Below are 8,194 nucleotides of genomic sequence, written 5' to 3' on the forward strand. Positions count from 1 at the left end.
CAACAACAAGCTGCTGCTGCTGCTGCTTCTTTTTCAAGGCTGTAGGTGGTTTGTTGCTTGTGGCGGCTTTCTTGGGAGTTACCACGGCCTTCTTTGCTGCTGTAGATGGTTTCTTGGTTGTGGTGGCTTTCTTGGGAGTTAGAACGGCCCTCTTCTCTGCTACGGCCAGCTTGAATGATCCACTAGCTCCACTTCCCTTGGTCTGAACAAGAATGCCGTCAGCCACTGCTTTCTTGAGAAATCTTCGGATGTAAATGGCGATCTTGGCAGCCTCGACTTTGTTGTTGGCAACAACGTACTTCTTGATTGCTTGTAGAGACGAGCCCTTACGGTCTTTGAGTGCTGCGACCGCGGCTAGAACCATTTGACTAGTTTTCGGGTGAGCAACCTGGACGCGAGGTTTCCTGGTGGTGGCCACCACAGCAGCAGCAGCCGCAGCCTTCTTGGTAGGCTTTGCTTCTACCATGATGATGATGAGATAACCAAGGTGATGAGAGACGCTCAGACAGTCACGGGGGAATGATGCTGCCGCCGCTTGAGCCGAACCTATTTATGTGCCGGCACGGTACAGAAGCTGCAACCTGGCAACTCGTCCACCAATCACGACGGTTGGTTTTACGGCTCCGAAACCTGGATCCCATATCTTCTCTAAAATAGAAGCATTTGTTCATGTTCTTTGTAAAAGTATCATAAAGCAGGACAGATGAGACAAATATCATAAAAACTGAAGAGCAGATGAGCACACACATGTATGTATTACAAAAGAAAATCCACAAATTCATTAGAAATTGGCAGGGTAGGCTGAGGAAGTAGGTAGATGTAAAATGTCTGTAAATGGCGAAAGAACATAAACCCAAGACTGAATAAACGATGTTAAATATCCATGCCAAGGAGACAAAAATATGTTAGGATACAATTACCATTAAGACACCACAAGAAGGTCCGTATCCTGCCGTGATGACTAAAAAGAGTTGGTTATTAGCCACAATGTGTAGGCAGTCTCATGCCAACGGCCATACCACGTTGAGAACACCGCTTCTCGTCCGATCAGCGAAGTTAAGCAACGTTGGGTTTGGTTAGTACTTGGATGGGTGACCGCCTGGGAACACCAAATGCTGTTGGCAATAATGTTTTTTGTTTTGTTTTGTTTTGTTTCGTTTGTTTTTGTTTGAATGGCTGGCTGGCTCCACGGGAAATTCACGGAGTTGTGTGGAATAAGGCCTGGTAAAATGAATTAATATGTATGTCATGTTTAAAACAAACTCGCTTAATATAGTGTGTGAGGCTTTATACAAAAACAAACAACCAAAACAAAACATGTTGTATATATATATATATATATATATATATATATATATATATATATATATATATATATATATATTATATATATATAGCTTAATCCGGGTTTGAACTCGCAACTCCAAGAATACGCATCACTTATATACACTTTACCACTGGACCACTGCAGGACACTTGATGCTGAGGTATCAATTTAATGACGTAAATGCCATTTCCACAAATAAATGATAATTTAAAAGTATTTGTATGTACAAATCTTTTCTGTTTAAAAGGCTACAATATCAGTTACTGATATAATTTGTGTTAATGTTTCTATACCCACAGGAAGGCATGTTTTTGCTTATATGTAAGGGGTACGGAGAAGGAATCCACAGACCATCATTCCCCTTCCCCCCCCCCCCCCTCCCACCTACTACCACCACCACCACCACCACCACCACTACTCACCACCAATCACCACCACCACCAATCACCACCAATCACCACCTACCACACCTAACCGAAAACCCCCTAACACATCAACCCTCCCCCCAATCAACAGGCGAAATAATAACCCTCAAATGCCTGCCTGCCTGCCTGCCAGCCAGCCAATACTAACGGTCTTCTCAGAAAGAAAATCTCTTTGTATCTGTATTACTTGATGAAATGTATGATTCTAATAATGAAAATAAATTGTTATGTCGGTTGTATGAGCATAATGACCAATATGCACATGATATGAATGAATTAAATAGTGTAGTTTTAAGTAATTAGGTTGTAGACACATTAAGCGGATATGATATTTGACGTGTCCAGAACTGGTGATTTTTGGTTTAGTTTTAAATGCACCACCACCACCACCATTGCTTCCCCAGAGCCTAATTAAGGACCGGTAAAAGGAGTCAATATGTATGTCATCTATAAAACCAAAGAATGAATAAAAACACACACACACACACCTACATAATAGTACTAGGAAGATTGTATGGCATAAAAAAAAAAAGTACTCCCATTGGGTCGTTTGAACTCGCGACTTCCAAAACACCAGCCACACACCTTACCACCCAGCCACCATAGAGTTGGTATAATTGTGCAACTTTAGTTATAAAACTAAAGTTCTTATTGTCTCAAATCTTATTGTCTGTTCTATGAAAAGGCATGATGTAAATTATGTATTTTTTGAATGATTGAATTGTAGGCACATTAAGCGGATTCGATATTTGATATATCCAGAAAAGGTGATTTCTGTTCAGTTTTAAAATGCATCACCGTTAACGCTAAAGGACTGGTAAAACGACTCGATGTTTGTCATTTTTAAAATAAACACTAAAACTAGGCCCTTAACATATATAATGTTTGAATATAAATTGAATGCATATAAATACAAAGTGGGAGTGGCTGGCTGGCTGGCTGGCTGGCTGGCTGGCTGGCTGGCTGGCTGCCTGCCTGCCTGCCTGCCTGCCTGCCTGGCTGGCTGGCTGGCTGGCTGGCTGGCTGGCTGGCTGGCTGGCTGGCTGGCTGGCCGCCCGCCCGCCCGCCCGCCCGCCCGCCCGCCCGCCCGCCTGCCTGCCTGCTTGCCTTGCCTTGCCTTGCCTTGCCTTGCCTGTCCTGTCCTGTTATTGCCTTGCCTTGCCTTGCCTTGCCTTGCCTTGCCCTGCCCTGCCTTGGCTGCAGCTGGCTGGCTGGCTGGCCGTAAATCAACTCTTAACAACACCACACCACACCACACCATCACTCATCACCCATCACCCACCACCGGCCCCAGTCTCCCAGCCTCTCTTATATACCCGAGCAGGCCCTTTAAATTATTTGAATTGTTGCACTTCGGCCAATGGCAGGCACGATCGCTGCTGCTCAAACATATTCTGGTTCACAAGTATTATAATATATTATATTATATTATATATATATATATATATATATATATATATATATATATATATATATATATATATATATATATATATATATATATATATATATTTATTCATGAAACACATTAAAACCTTGATCATTTATTCATTCATTACGTCTAGTGAAGAATTGCTTTTGTTCATTTGTATGATTAAAAATTGATAGAATATGAATTCCTCGCTTAAAGTAAAATATAAAATATATATTGGATTTATATGATTGGTTAATATTCCAAGTGATGCTGAATATCCCCTATAATTTTGTTTTGTTTGTTTGTTATGTACACATTCCAAATGAAATCAATATAAATGTTATTATTAATGTTTGAAAGTTGATTGTCTACTTGAATCTCTCTATTAAAGTGTGTGTGGCTCCGGATGGAGCCTGGTTATGGTATTTGTCGTGGTGGGTGGCAGAAGTGCTTACTTCTTCTCTGTCTTCTTTGGCAAAAGAACTGCCTGAATGTTTGGAAGAACACCTCCCTGTGCAATGGTTACGCCAGACAGAAGTTTGTTGAGTTCTTCGTCGTTGCGGATGGCCAACTGCAAGTGACGTGGGATGATACGGGTCTTCTTGTTGTCACGTGCGGCGTTACCGGCGAGCTCCAGAACTTCGGCAGCGAGGTATTCCATGACGGCTGCCAGGTAGACAGGAGCGCCAGCACCGACGCGTTCGGCGTAGTTGCCTTTACGCAGCAGACGGTGAATTCTGCCCACGGGGAACTGAAGTCCGGCCCTGCTGGAGCGAGACTTTGACTTGCCCTTCACTTTGCCTCCCTTGCCGCGTCCTGACATTGCTGCTGCTGTTGTGGGTTTGTGGTGTTTTATGCCGCCTTCGCTTTGATGTCCAAAGAGCTTGGAAAGGATGTGGGAGGAAGAAGGATGGGGCGATGAAATTCTTGGAAGAGGATTTGGATGTGGAGAGAGGAGGCTTGAAAGTTCGGTGGCCCGTCCACCTTGGATTGGAGATGTTTTTTCAGTCAAAGCCTGTAGCTTAAGTTCTTCTTGGGCGGCAGGAGGCTAGTGGTGGGGCAGGGTGATGTCGTCCTGGTTCACTTGAGGTGGTCTGTCTGGCTTGGAGGAGGCGTCTTCCTTATTGAGATGGTGAGAGGAAAGTTCACTGTTGCTTGGTGGTGTCTTGGCCAGGAGGTATTCGCATGTACTTCCCGAATGTTAGCGGTGGTATTGGTGTTCCTGTCGGGTCTTCATCTTCTTCCAGGAAGGTCACTTGTCCCCTCTTGAAGTCGAATTTAGGGTCGATGTATACACTCTCCAGAGCGCAGAAGTCTACATAGCGTTCCACGGTCTCGTGGTGGACAAACACAGGGTAAGGCATGGTGGTCTTGAGCTGGTTCATGATCCTGTTGCATTCTAAGGCAATGACCATTCTTGTGCTTCGATTGCCGTTGAAAGTGCCACCGTGATTGAGGTAAAGTCCAAAGCAGGGCACTTTCTTGCTTGATTTGCTTGGGTTTAGGTCGAAGTCTGGGGCCTCATATGTGATGGTCTCAGCCAAGGTTTCTAGGAACTCTGGTTCTGAATCTGATTCTGATTCCACTTGCTGACATTTTGGTCTCCTTTTTCCTCTCATTTTCTTCCGTCTCGGGCTGGTGGGGGCAGGTGATGAGGTTGGCTTGTCTGCTGTGGTGGTAGTCTGGGTGGATGCTGTTGCCTGGGTGACTTGTGCTGGGTTCGACTCCGGTGGTGGTGGTTGCGGTATGACTGCGGTTGCTGTTGGTGTTGGAATTTCGTCTGTTTGGGTTGAAGCAGCGTTGTGATGTTGAAATAGGTCTGCTGGTATCAACATTGTAGGCAGGTTGTTCTGGGCGAGCAGCCTGTTCAGTACTCTCACGTATTTTGCGTTGTCTGTTCCCGCCTCTCTCTCAGCTACACTGATCAGGCATGGGATGAGAGTGGTGTTGGTCGAGGCCGCTGATTGGTTGACAGTCAAGTTGGTTGGCTGAGCTGCAGTCGCCTGTGTCCTGGGTCCCCATTGGGGGGTGGTCTGGCCTGGTGTGGACGTCTGTGTAGCAGGAGCAGAAGCGTTGGGAAGCACTGGAAACGATGTAGCTTGGATATTGAAGCTCGCCGGCTGATTGGTTGTTGGGTTGGCAGATGCTGTTTTATTTATTTCGTCTAGTCGTACTTGGCAGTCCATGGAGACGGCGGTGTGAGCTCCTCCACAATTGAGGCACAGTTTGGTGGTTGACCGGCAGGTTTTGAAGTGATGATCCTGGGTACAAATGCTGCATTTAACCTCTGCTTGTTGGCAGTTCTTGGTATCATGATCGTACTTGTAGCACTTAAAGCACTGGCAAATGTTGTAGTACCGTTCCTTCTTTACAGTGTCAGGTGTGATGGAAATATCCAGACATCTAAATCCATTTTCCACAGCTTGGGTAGCTGCAGCAGCTGTTGTGAAGGTGACCTTGAGAGTAGGCCTAGGGTTGTCGTTGTTCTTGATGACCTTGACTGTAGCAGCAGTCAGAGCCGGGTTTCTGGTGTTGATACTATCAAGTATGGTACCAGGGTCTTGGGTGGCGATGTAGACACTTGTGTGGCTGACGAAGATGGTTCGTTCAGCCAAGTAGCGACGGTTAGGAGTGATGATCAGGTTGGCGTTTCGTAGGGCGTCCTGGTGTTCTGGTGCAAACAGTTGCTCCAGAGCTTGCTCGCTTGAATAAAGAAGTACAGCGCCGTCAGCATCGTCACGGATGTCCAACGGGGCTGCGTTCGTGATGTCAACGATTTTCCTTAGTAATTGGGGTCCGGTGTAAGTGGTTTCGTCACGAAACCGGACCTTTATGCGGTAAATCATGGCTCTACGTTGCTGCCTAATATTTACCCACCCGGCAGTGCTGGGTGCAGAGAGCCTGATCTAGGTTTTCGGTCGAATTTTGCTTTTTCTTAATCTTTATGCCGCCCCGCAGATCGAGCTTCGTGTTATATACCCCGCTCAGGATCAAGGGAGCCCGCCACTGACCAATCAGCGCGCTCCGCCACGCGACCCGCTCTGAGCTGAGTCGCGAGCGGGATATAAAAGGAAAGCTCGCCTCGCGCAAAAGTCATTCAGAGTACTTTGCTTTAAGAGGTCAGACCCCACCCTGATCCGGTGCATTAAATCGGTAAGAGACGGGAGACCTCTTAAGGAAAGTGCAACCCTCTAGATCAGGCTCTCCTGCACCCAGCACTGCCGGGTGGGTAAACATTAGGCAGCAACGATTAGAGCCATGATCTACCGAATCAAGGTACGATTCAGAGGGAACCAGACCCCTACTCGATCAGAGATATCGGATTTGATCACCACTACAACCAATGTTGCACCCCTGGACGTCGTACTCAACGATGATGGAGTCCCTCAACTGCTGTTCAGCAGTGCCGAGGCCGTACAACGCCTCTTTAACCCCATTCACCTCACTGCTCTCGAGGAGGCGCACATGTTCCTCACCCCACCACGACACTACCTTGCAGCCAGGACTGTTTTCGTAAGGAGAGTGAGCTCCCTCATCTCCGAAAAAGCTACCACCGACGTCGCCACCAGCATAACCGAAGATAACCCTTCCTTGACTGCAGTCACCGTAAAATTCATCCCTGTGCAGGACAGCCACCTCTCCACTATGAAGGTCACCTTCACCTCGCCTGAGGAAGCTACCTCTGCTACCACCAACGGCTTCCGGTGCTTCGGCCTCGCTTGTACACCCCGACAAATAACAAGAGAACATTACTACCAGCTACGTCAGTGTTTTAAGTGTTATAGTTATGAGCACTTCACTAAAAATTGCCCATCTCAGGACCAACGGTGCAGCAAGTGCGCCGAGAGACACCACTTCAAACAATGCACCAGCGACTTCCTCAAATGCCTTCTCTGCCAAGGTCACCATACTGCCGTCTCTGCTGAGTGTCCAAACAGACGTCAAGAAATACAGAAGATGACCGAAGCCAGGCAAGCCAACACCACACGACGAGAACCGTCAACATTCAACGTGCAAGCCGCCAACTTCCCTCTGCTTCCGGGAGGGGGCGGAGCTTCTGCACTGGCTGCACCCCATTGGGGCCCTGGGTCCCAGCCTGCCAACCAATCATCGACGCAGCAGCGACAGCCACAACTTTACTCTGCTGAATCAACAAGCCAGCCCTCACCACACCAGATGCTGCTCCCTAACAGGAACCATAACGTCATAATGGGACTCATCCGCACTGCTGAAATGATTGCAGGCACGAACACCAAGGAATTTGTACGAATTCTGAACATTATGTACGCTGACAACGGTTTACCAACATTTACTGTTCGTGACGAGCTCTTCACAACAACAGCCTCAGCCAACACCAATGCTACGACTTCAGCAACAAATACCACTTCTGCTTCTAACATCAACATCACCATCTCTTCAACTGCATTGGCAGATATCCTGTCTGCTGACGCCCACCCTGTGCAACCTGATACAGACTCTGCAATATCCTTGCACACTGCTACTACTCCAGACGAACCATCTACTTCTCCAGTGGTACCTGAGACTGCACCAACTTCACCAGCTTCACCAGAAAATACACCAGCCGCACCTGTGACTACACCAGCTTCACAGGTACCTACACCTGATGCTTCTGAAAACCAACACTTGTTTTCCGATGATGACTCTACTGCCTCGATTGACGTTGAAGCACAATCACCATCTCCAGCAACACAGGAGTCTCCAAGAGTCTCCGCACTATATGATCAACGTGAACAACTTACACTTGGAACTCCCGAATACAGACGCCTCTCCAGCAAAATACTCAACACAAGGTATGCGGAATGCCTGCTGAATGATCCAAACTCAAAGTACACACTCAGGAACGAAGTAATCTTCGTTGAATGCGACGAAACCACATTGTCAAAGGACCTTTTCCCACCAGACTACGCCGATTACAAACATCAAATGATTACTCGAAGCAAGAAGAAAGAAGAAACACCAAATTGAAGAAGAAGAAAACACCACATGAAGACTGATTGTTTCCACCTT

General features: G+C 46.8%; 1 non-coding gene across 1 annotated transcript; it reads left to right on the forward strand.

Moving 5' to 3' along the window:
- Positions 1 to 1,005: 1,005 nt before the first annotated feature.
- Positions 1,006 to 1,124, forward strand: LOC138360399 (5S ribosomal RNA). Its single transcript, XR_011226347.1, has one exon. It is a non-coding gene; the product is annotated as a 5S ribosomal RNA (ribosomal RNA).
- The last annotated feature ends 7,070 nt before the right edge of the window (positions 1,125 to 8,194 follow it).

The sequence above is a fragment of the Procambarus clarkii genome, unplaced genomic scaffold (genome assembly GCF_040958095.1).
Source record: "Procambarus clarkii isolate CNS0578487 unplaced genomic scaffold, FALCON_Pclarkii_2.0 HiC_scaffold_109, whole genome shotgun sequence".
Taxonomy (NCBI): Eukaryota; Metazoa; Arthropoda; class Malacostraca; order Decapoda; family Cambaridae; genus Procambarus; species Procambarus clarkii.